The sequence below is a fragment of the Marmota monax genome, unplaced genomic scaffold, assembly GCF_021218885.2.
Source record: "Marmota monax isolate L192 unplaced genomic scaffold, Marmota_monax_Labrador192_F-V1.1 WCK01_AAM20220418_F8-fsc00125, whole genome shotgun sequence".
NCBI classification, from domain to species: Eukaryota; Metazoa; Chordata; class Mammalia; order Rodentia; family Sciuridae; genus Marmota; species Marmota monax.
The window spans coordinates 9094900-9106415 of record NW_026695235.1 but is presented as its reverse complement, the minus strand read 5'-3'; positions in this window follow the sequence as shown (position 1 = coordinate 9106415).

Here is an 11516-nt window from a genome sequence, read left to right as displayed (position 1 = left end):
CTTTCCCCACAGCTGCTCCATGGCTCCGTGACCTTGGCTTTCTCCTCTGTCGACAGAAATACCAGCTCTCCTTCCTCCTAAGCACATCCTCCTGTCACTGCTTGGGCCTGGGTGTCCCCTGGAGGCCCTGAACTCTCCATCATCTGTCTCCCTGTTAGTCCCTGGATTCGGAGGTAAGACGCTGACACTCCGCTTCCCGTATTTGCAATCCTTGCTGGTCCTAAGACCATTCCGACCTTGTTTTCTTTCTGGCATTTTTTCAGGCATGCCCTCTTAAAGGTCACCAAACATCTCTCAAGTGTCAAATCACCTGGCCTTTCCAAAGGCCACCTGTGCCAGCTCTGCAGGTTCCCATCATCCGTCAGCTCCTCCTCTGAGTCCTCTGCCACCTTTGGAGCCCAGGGCCTGCTGGGACGCTGAAGGACCGTGCGGCAGGTGTGCCCTCTCATACCCACAGGCCTTGTGGCCTTCTGTAGTTGGAACCCGCTTGGGCCACTGCTCCAAAGCAGAGTCGTCAGGTCAACTGCAAAGAAAGATGTCAAGTTCTTAAAATCTGAGGTTTTTCTTCTTTTAAGCTGCAGCTTAAGATGAAAAGACTTTTCAAAGGGCTTGTTTCTTCTAAGGAAAAATCCTCTCTTCAGGCCAGGATAGGGAAAGGGAGGGGAAAGATGGAATGCATGTGGGGTCTCTCCTAATGACCACAGGCACACCCAGGACCACAGAAGAGAAGGGGAGGGGCGGAGCCCTGTGATGAGCTGGCAGTCCCAGAGCTGAGAGGACCTGGTGCCTGGAGCCAAGACGAGCAGGAGCCGTCCTCTGCCGGGATGCTGAGGCCAAGGGCGCAAGGGGGCCCCCAACCTCGGACAGAAGAGGCATCACACAGAGCATTGCTGGTGTAGGAGGAGGGGACGCTGCAGGAGCAGGCGGGACAGACTGCCCAGCCGGAACCAGGAAGCACCAGCTCTGGGTGCTGCAGAAGACCCCCCTCTCCTCTGCCAAGACGCCACCACGTTCCTCCCTGGAACGAATGTGTCCTCTGAAGAAAGGGCAGGGGAGAGGAAGCTCAAGGGTCACGGTGCTCACATGAGTTAGGGAGGATATCTCCCTGTTCCTTGCAGAAAAGAGCCCTGCAGAAACAAAGTGCATTCCTGTCCAGCACGCAAGGTGGGAGAGGAGAAGGGCCCCGACACGTCGGGTCTCTCCACACCGCCTGGGGACTTTTCAGGCCCTAGTATTTCTTCAGCTTCATTGTAAGAGTTGAAGTCTGTAAAAGTCAGGATTAAATGCAATAACCAAGCCATCAGGAGTGACATCTGTCTTTCTCATGGATCTGACCTCTGCCAGGAGCAGGTTAAACGGCCCTGCACGGCCGCCCTCTTGGTGCCTTGTGCTGGCCCTGCTGTCTGGAAGAGGGTGGGGAGACGGAGGGCAGGGTGGGTTTGAAATGGGGAGAGAGGCGCCCACAGCAGGAGCCAGAGTCCATGAGAACAGTCTAGAACAGAGTGGTCTCCATTCCCAACACCTGCTTTCTCCAGGTTGCAGAGGGAGGGATTCCAAGCACAGGTAAGACTGAGGGCTGTCCCCTGGGGAGGAGGCTGCCACACCCCATGCTGGGGAGCTGGGGCTGCACCTGGTGCACAGTGGACCAGGGGGCTGTGGGAGGCAGGTCTCACTGCCACCTGAGGGTGGAGTGGCCCCTGGGCCCACAGAAGATGTGCTTGTCTAAATAATTCCACAGGCTGGCGGGAGCCTGAAGCCTGCTACCAGAAGCAGGCAGTCACAGTGCCTGGTCCCTGAGACAAGAGGAGTGGTTTCTTGGGATCTTCTCCACCAGGGCACCTCGGGGACGTGAACATGCAGTGGGGCCGTCTGAGATCCGCCTTGCCTTCCCGGGTGTGAGGTGCAGGAAACGCTGGGCTCTGCGGTCTCTTGACCTCTCGGCCCCCAGCTTCAGTAACAGGGCCGGGGCAGGAGAAGGTGCCCTTCCTTTCTCTCTGCAGACCTCTTTATCATGGAGCTGAGCCTGTCCCAGCCCAGAGCCAGCAAGTGGAGGGGACAGTCAGTGGGAGGAAGCCGGCTAACGAGGACAAAGTGGTTGGGCAGTGAGGCTGCCTGACCCTGTGCATTGACCCCAAAGGGCTCAGGGACCATGATGCTGCTTCTCCTGCCCCTCCAAACTGCAGATGTCAAGTCAACATGTGAAGCCACCACGCAGGTCCAGCCACTCTCCCAAGCCCAGCACAAGCCCGCCCCCTCCAGGGAAGGCTCTCCGGATCGCCTGCTGCAGAATCCGTCTCTCCTCTGAATCTCCAGAGCTCCTCACCTTGTCTTGGGCTCTTGGGATTTCTTGCCAGGTATTGTGGCTTGGGTCTGGATGTCCCCCAAGGGCTCAGGTGTTGAAGGTTCGGTTCCCAACACAGCAATGTTCAGAGGTGGAACTTTGGGGAAGTGAGGGCTCTGACCCCCTCAATGTGCCAATGCACTGATGTATTAATAATTGAATGGACTATTGGGAGGTGGGGGAAAACTGTAGGAGGTGGGGCTGTAGTTGAAAAACTAGATCCCCAGGAACATGCCCTAGAAGGGTATTTTTTCCCCAGCCCCTTCCCACCCCCGCCTCTCCTTCCTGACTACATTAAGTGATCAGCTGGATCCACTAGGCACTCCCCACCATGAAGTTCTGCCTCACCAAAGGCCCAAAGCAGTAAGTGCCAAGTGACCACGGACTAAAACTTCTGAAGCCATGAGAGCCATGAGCCAAGATAAACCTTTCTTCCTCTAAGTTGATTTTCCTCGGTATTTTGTCACAGTAATAGAAAGCTGACTGAAATACTAACATATGTGACCTCTCATCTTTCCTATAGTTCAGAAAGTAAAAATCATTGTTACCCTTTTCTGGGGAAAAGAAGCATGACCAGGGAAGGTGAGACCCTTACCTAAAATGATGGAATTAGGCAGTGGCAGTGATGCTGAGAACCAATCCAGACCTCTCTGACTCCCCAGGCTCTACACCTGTCACCCAGCTACAGGAAGAAGGACTATGCTTAGTCCATGTGACCTTCATGCCTTTTAGTTCTGTGACCTGGACAGGATAAGAACCCACACAGATGCTTTCAAGTCATCACCTGTGTTGAAAAAAAAAAAAGATCATAAATGCAATTGGTAAAACTTCCAGTCACCATGAGGCTGTGATTCATTAGCCCCTCAAGCAATTCTCGTGACACTTCACTCTGGGCCCACTGACCACACCTGCAGCCCTGGAGCTGTGTTCCGAGCATACATTCCCTCACTTGATGCACACAGCAAACTCCAGGAAGAGGTAACTGCCCCGTTTTACATCTGAGGAATCTGAGACCTGCAGATGGTCCCCAGTCCAAGGTCAGAGACTTGCAGGGAGCAGGATCGGGGGTCCAGAGGGCCAGAGCACCTCCTCTCCACCCGGAGCTGCTTCTGCACCCCCAGTGACTGTGGGGACGGGTGTCACTGGCTTCACCTGGGCTGCCTGCCAACCTCGACCCTGCACGCCCTCAGCTCCTGCTGCCCATGGTTCCTGGTGCTGTCTCCTTCTCCCCACCTCCTCTTCTTTCTCTTCTGGTCCACCCTACAGTCACTGCTGAGTCTCATTCTCCTCTCACAGAGGGATGCTGCTCCCCATCAGCCCCTCGAACTCCAGCCCTGCTCTCTCCAGCTCCCCCCCCTACATTTCTCAAAACTCCACCTGCAAACACACAAATCTGACCAAAGAACTCCTTCCTTTACACTTTTGGGTGCCTTCTGTTTGCCCCTGGACACGACACTCAGGGCCTCTCTGATCCGGCTGCACCTGTAACCCAGACTCCACCTGTGTTCCCACCTTGTACCTGAAGCTCCAGAACTCCTGGTGTGCCTCAGGAGTTTTAGCCATGTCCACCAGAATTCCTTGAGGTGTCACTCACTGAGCCCACATCAGGGCGGATGCTCCCAAACGCCCTGGGACACCTCCCACAGCCAGGATGGCCTGGCCCTCCATGATTGACCTACGCCTCCTCCCTGCAGGCTGAGCTCCAAGGGCTCATTGCTAACTTTGGCCCCTAAGTGGGGCGTCCCAACGCCTGGTGCACAGTAGAGTCTCAGCAAGGGTCGTGGACAGCCACTCCAGACGGGCTCCTTATCTCATGCCTGGCTCCTGGAAACCCCTTCCTAGGCATTATCTCATGGGATCCTTCTGGCAATGCTATGGAATCACAATCTTTATTTTTCCATGTGCTTAAAGGGAAACAGAAGCCAGGGAGCTGTAGTCACTCCCCCAGCGCTGCTGCTGGGGCAGAGACAGGAGTGGGGGCTTGAGTTCCTAGCCACGGCCCCGCTCCCTGGGCTGACCACGGGATGCTTTGAAGCTTCAGCAGGTGGGAAGCTGTGCTCTGGGATCCTGGCGAAGCAATTAAGCTGCCAGGGGTCCTTTAAAGACAGCAGGGCGTTGTTTAATGAGGGAGCATTTCCAGGAGTGAATGGCAGGAATTAGACAGCTGGATTCAGGTCCACTTATAAATTCATGGGGGTCTCTTCAGCCTTCAAGAGAATCTACATCTTAATGGTTAAAAAAAAAAAAAAGACACATTTTATCAGAGAGCCCCGGGGTCAACAGATGGATAGGCTACCGTTTCCTTGAGGAGGGAAGAGTTGCTCCAGGAAGGGTCTCAGGGAAGACCCTCCTCACTGCAGAAGGGTGACCACGGGTCCCTTGCAAAGGGGCCGTTCACACACCCAAGCCCAGCAAATCAATACGATCTTTTTCTTTTTTCTAAAAGGTTCTGAGTTTGCTCATTAGGAGGAGAGCAAATCTGGGCTGTGAATAGTGTAGACTCCGCGCTGTACCCCATCACACAGACGCTCTCACAGCGGGGAGCAATGGCTATTTTTAATTAAAGTTCCACCACTAATGTTGCAAGACTTTCAAGGAAACCATTTGAGTTGATATTTTCAGCCAAAAGATGCTCTTGGGTTTGGGCCCAGATGAGCAATTTGTGAGAACCTTAGACTTGCTTTGCCCAAATGCCTGTAGTTGGATGAGGATTTTTTCCTAAGCTTCCACTTTAATTTCCTTTGTATCTTGAGTCTCGGGTTGATTAGCCTCTTCTCGATGCTGCTTTAACTCCTGCTTTCTCCTCTCACTGTTCCTCCTTGTCCGCCACATTCAGGGTGCTCCCACTCCCTGTTGGCTGAGGGCTCCAGGCTGCATGAGGGCGCCGGGGGCTCTTCAGGTTCGCAGCTGCTCCTGCCTTCAGGCTGGAGAGCAGGGGATGCAAGTCCACGCACATCACGGACAATGCCATCAGGTAAACCTCAGGAGACTCTCTCAGGAAAAACCAGTAACAGTAAAAAGCCGTCCGACTCGTGGCAGATGTGAAATACTGTGTGTGCAAATGTCAGAAGTGCTTGTCATTGGTATCAAAATTGGGGTATTGGCACCAGATGGAGCAACATGATTTTTTGGTTTGTTGTGTAAATATAAGCCACTGTATGTGGACACAGAGCCACCAACAGCAATCGCAGCCCTTGTCCCCACCACCCTGCTGGGGGCTGAGGGCCTCTGATAACTTAGCATCTGAGTCCCTGTCTCCATGGAGAAGGAGTCCTGTGGCCACAGTCACTGTGACCAACGGGGAGGTAGGCGGAGTGACCAAAGTCACAAAGCAGAGGCTGAAGCCTGTGACCGTCTGCCTACAGTGTTCGTGGTTTTTGTTTTGTTTTGTTTTGTTTTTTTGTTTTGTTTTGTTTTTTAAGAGAGAGAGAGAGAGAATTTTTAAATATTTATTTATTTATTTATTTATTTATTTTAGTTTTCGGTGGACACAACATCTTTTTAAAAATTTTTTTTAAATGTTTATGTGGTGCTGAGGATCCAACCCAGCGCCCCGTGCATGCCAGGCGTGCGCACTACCGCTTGAGCCACATCCCGGTCCCCAGTGTTCGTTTTAAACAGAATGAATTTTAGAAACCAGTCCCTGAAATAATGAAGAGAAAACAGGAGCCATTTCTGGGGAGGAGAGGCCCAGAGTGGCAGCCATGATGCACAGGGTGCCTGCAGGAAAGCACACCCCTTCCATTTCTAATCGGCAAGACCACAAGTATCCCAGACATCTCAACAAAGGGCCAGGAAGAGGAGCAAGCACCAGGGGAGGGATCAAGAGTGGACAGAGGCAGGGTCCCTTGGGTCTCCCCACTGGGCGGCACAGATGTTCTTACCTCTCAGGGATTTGGGTTTCTTGTGCACATGGTGGAGCTAAAGTTTCCTGCTTAGTGAGTTTTGTATACGTTTCTCCTCAGTGTGGTTGAAACCTCTGCACCCTATTCTTAGGCACATTGAAAGGCATTGTTGAGAGATTCCTCCCCGGGATACTGGGAAGGTTGCTGACGCAGAAAGCCAGCCACCATCAGCAGCTGGAACTCTGCTTTTCACAAGAGGGCCAGCCACATCTTCCCATCTCTGCATCAGAATGAAGCCACTCCTGGCTGGGTCTGCTCAAGGTCAGACATTTGTCCACAAGATGAAATCAGGAAGCTGGGGAGCCTCTATCCATCATGGAGCTCTTCCTGCAATCATAGTTGCCCAGAAAAGGCTTAAAGAAGATTCTGGAATCATCCAACTTCTACAAGTAGTTCGGGCTGCACTTTCTAATTGATCAAGAAATATCTTTAAGTACCAACTTAAATGTCCAGCAGTTTCTACTTAATTAAGAATGTAAGTCCTGCAAAATGTGATTTCCACTTTTAAAAATTTCTCCTCTGGTTCGAGAAATGAGATGAATAGACTTGACATAGATAATAAGACAGAACAGATTAAATTGAGTGCTCAATTAAGCATCCAGGAAGTGGGATCATAAAGGCCAGGCTAACCACAGGGGCCTTCGAGAAGTAGTTATCTTAGTCTCAAAATGAGGGCAGATTTAGATGAATGGAGGAAAGGTCAAAAGTATTCAAGGACCGTCCCTGTGAGGCGTGATGTGCGATGTGACGTGGCAGGGGAAACATGGTATTTGGAATGTTTTCTTGTCTTTGAAATGGTGTCTGCCTTATCAGTTTTATGGGGTTTGTCTGAGGAGCAAATTTATGTAAGGAGTGAGTTGTAATTCAAAACTGATGATGAAGATATAAACCACGGGTCTTCACGAGGGTGACTCCCTGCAGCCAATCAGAGGACTCTCCAGGAAGCGTCCCTCCCTCCTGAGGAGCTGCTGACCTTGCCCATCCCACCCCATGGCTTTCTTCAGGACAGGAGAGGAGGTCATCATCTGCCCCTGAACATTGCTTCTGGGTCACCTCCTACCCAGGCAGGGTAGCACTCCTTGTCCATGAAGATCCCTGAGGGGCTTCAAGACTGGGCACCCTGGAGCAGCCTGGAGCTTCACCATTGGACACTGCCAGAATCCAGGAGTTCCCTCGATGGCACACGAGTGGATTCTAAAAGTCGCTCTGACTTGTGGAGACCCAACCAAGAGAGAGTTCTTTGGACAAGCAGCAAGAAGCTGAGGGCAGGACTTCCTGTACACATAAGGAGATAGAGATCCCTGCAGCTCTCCAAAGAACCATCGGGGTGTCCAGTGACAAGGCTCCCTGTGTTTGCATTGCAGCTTATGAAGAGCATCAAAGCTGGTCAGCATCAGCCAGAGGCCAGAAGAGCCAGTAAAATGGACCTTTGTTAACCAGGAAGCCTGTGCCCACTTCCAACCTCCCAACCCCATCCCCAGAGGATCCAGGGCCCAGAGAAGTGGGGCAGAGGAGGCAGCTGAGGTACTACTGTCTCTGGAAAAGAGGAGGAGAAGAGAGATTAGAACCAAACTTGTCAGATGTTCTGGTTTAGATATAAGGTGTCCCCCAAAGCTCACGTGTGAGACAGTGCAAGAACACTCAGAGCTGAGACACTCGCTTATGAGAGGTGTAACATAATCAGTGGATTAATCCAATGATACGGATTAACTGGTCCATAACTGCAGGCACGTAGGGGGTGGCTGGAGGAGGGAGGTCACCAGGGGTCTGTCTTTGAGGTTTATATTTTGTACCTGGTGAGTGGGGCTCTCTGGAGACTATGTCCTGAGCTGCTTTCCTCCTCCACACCCTTCTGCCATGATGTTGTGCCTCACCTCTTCTAAGTCCTTTGGTCACAGGGAGGAAAATCTGCCTAAAACAAGCAAGTTTGCAAAGGAATGGCGCAGAATCTTGAATGTTGGAGAGAGACTGTTCTAACTAAAGAGGCCGAGACAGAAGCACGGCTGGCCAGGGTGTCCTCCAGCCGGCGGCTCCCGGAGAAGAGAGCTCCTCCCGGTGGGTCCGGGGTGTGCGGTGGGGGAGTCTCTTATTCATCAGCCGGTGGACTGCCATCTCATAAGAAGGCAGTTTCACTGGTATCCATGAGTAAATAAACAAACACGTTCAGATGTCTGAAAGCATTCAGGCTTGTGTGAAAAGAGAGGGCTCAAGCTTAGTCAATATATTCTTAGCTGCTTCTTATCAAGAATAAGAAGGAGTAAGTAACAAATTGCTAGCTTGATAACAGGAGTATAGGACTCATAATTCATGATGCTATTTTTCTTTTCCCCTGCTTCTGTTCTAAGTGATAACAAAAGCTATTTCCCTGATTCACAGACCAGCGGTAGTTTGTATAAGCAGTACTCTTATCCTGCAAAGGTACATTATGCGCATATGCAGACAGTAATACTTAGGTTGAGAAGCATCCTTCAAACTAAACCACTGGCTAGACAGCAGTTTGCAAGACCTAACATTCCCATATCTCAAATATTCAAATGTCCCAAATCCCTATATTTTTTAAAAGTGTATATAAAATTGTTATGCTCCTCATGTTTACAATTTGTATTTATCTTTTATGCCTAGGTTGCAACTTAGGGAGACCCTGGAAACATTAATGAGCATGTTCAGAGTCCCACCATGCAAACCTCGTGTGTTGTACACATGAGACCCCAATAAATTGTGGAAGAGTCCTGGGTATTATTTCTGATATCCAGGAAAGGGAAGCTTTTCCTGAGTGAGTTACCCTCTCACCATCTCCACTTCACAAGAAAAGCACAGCAGAAAACGTCCGTGTCTCTGTCCTGCGCCGTGTCGGTACATCAGAGGATGACGTGGACATTCTCCTGGCCTCCAAGGTGCAGACTGTCACCTTCATTCCTCCAACGTCAAGGCTCTATTCTAGGACAGGCAGCTCCCGGTGAAAGCTAACCAACCCGTGCCTTCTGTTGGACTGTGTGACCGCAGCGTTGATCCTGTCCCCACTCGCAGGAGCACAGGGAAAACTTCAATGCTACTGTCCTGAAACTGCTGTGGGTCTGAGAGGGTCTGTCCTGCAGAAATCCAGGGTTCCCTGTTCTGAAGGCAGCAGTTAAGGATCGAGCATCTGTGGAGCATCCTTTGGAAAGCTCACGGAATCCTAGAAACCAAAACCCATTCCAAATGTTATCACTTTTTCCTTATCAACAAAAACATGTGGGACTCTCACCCAACCTCAAAATCCCAAGGTCAGCTTGTTTCCAACTAAGGCATATCGTTTATAGATGGAAGCAAGCTAAGATGAATTCATGCTGAGCTGGAGTGAACCCCCAGTCCAATGACTGGTGTGCTTATGAGGAAGGGAAGTGTGACCCATTAACACACAGGAGAACACAGGTGAAGGCAGAGGCAGAGACCAAAGTGACCCAGCTGCAAACCAAGGAGCTGCACGAAGCCATCACAGGAAGCTGGGAAGAGGCGGGGACGGATCTGCCCAGAGTCTCAGAAGAAGCACCAACATTTTGACACCTCGATTTCTGACCTCCAGCTCCCAGGACTCTGAAGCACCTTTCTATTGCTGTAAGCCTTCCAGTTTGTGGTGCCCAGTGAGAGCAGCCCTGGAACTCAAGCAGGGTGTACTAGAAAGCACCAACTTAAAGGTCAAACCTCTCTGAGAGGCCCATCCCTCCTTTGCTGGGCCCATGAATGCCAGGGAAGATGTGAGCCGGTTAATCCTTCCCTACAACCCCTTACCTAAAGGCTGCAGGGGCCCTCCGGAAACATAAAAGGCACTCCAGAGGGGCCCACCACGCATCTGGACTCTGGCCGCAGGGCATTCCCAGCGTCTGCTTGGCCAACAGCAGAGCCACCCCATAATGTCAGAGCTCTGCAAACTCAGCGTGCACTTCAGGACAGCAGCAGATGATAAAGGGCACATCCAACAAAGCCACGTGAAGCCTCGGCAGAAAACATGCATCAGAGAGCTTCCGCTGAACCCTCAGGACAGATGCCTCCAAATTTGGTCAACCTAGATAGAGCGTGGCTGGAAGCTGGGACACAGGGCCAAGAGTCAGAGTGCTGGCCCCGTTTCCGTCTCCTAGCTGGGTTGCAGCACATCTGTCGGTAAATCCTCTTGGCCTGTCTGGACTCCAGCAAGCCTAACAGAACTCCACCTAGCCCCCCACCAGGTTATTAAAAAGCGTCCGTGGAAAGTGAGCAGGCGCATTAGTGCTGACAAACCACCTGAGCTCCCCAGAAACAAGGGCGGAGAAAAATGTGTTCCGAATATCCGGGTCTTTAAAAATCCCTCTCAGGGTTTAAGTGCACAGATGCTAAGGTGAAAGATGATCCTGAATAGGACCCCAACCCTGAGCACCACCCTGTGACAGCTGTCGAGACTGTGCTTCATCTCCAGCCCCAAGCACCCTTCACATGCACACACTCCAGCCCGCTGCACACACCTGAGCAGCCCCAAACCTCTTCCCAGAAGTCAAGCACGAGAAAAAAATACATGAGAAATGAGAAAAAAATAAATCCCTTAAAACAAAGCTGTGAGATGACTTCAGAACCGAAAGCACAGCTCTCCTGTAAAATTCTGAGAAGACTCTGACTCCATTGGGGACCAAAGGTAATCTAATAGAGATGCAAAAGAGAAATCATCTGTGCTGGAGAAGCAAGGGAGGGGGAGGAAGGCCTGATTCCCAGCAGCCCAACGTGAGCACAGAAGCCAAGAGAACCATCACATGTTATTATGGGCTGTGTGCCCTCCAGAAAGATAAGTGGGGGCCCTAACATCCAGTACCTCAGGATGTGACCTTATTTGGCTATACGATCTTTACAGAAGTGACTAAAATTTAGGTGAGGTCATTATGGTGGGCCCTAACCCCATATGGCTGGTATCTTACAAGACCTTTGGTCCCTGATAAACACATAGAGGAAGATGATTATCTCAGTCCATTTTGTTCTGCTCTAGCAGAACACTAAAGGCCAGGTAACCTACCAAGAACAGAACGGATTTCTCACTGTTCTGGAGGGCCACTCAGGGTCTGGACTACTCTACCAAGATGGTGCCCAAAGGCTTGGTCCTCCAGAAGAGAGGAATTGTGTCCTCACATGGCAGAATGCAGAAGGGCAAAAAGTTGCCAATTCCCTCAACCACGTCTATTGATCCATTCATGAGGGTGGAGTCAAGTCCTTCTCTCACAGCCTCAAAGAGAATCAGTCCTGTCCACAGTTGGATCTCGTACTTTCAGACT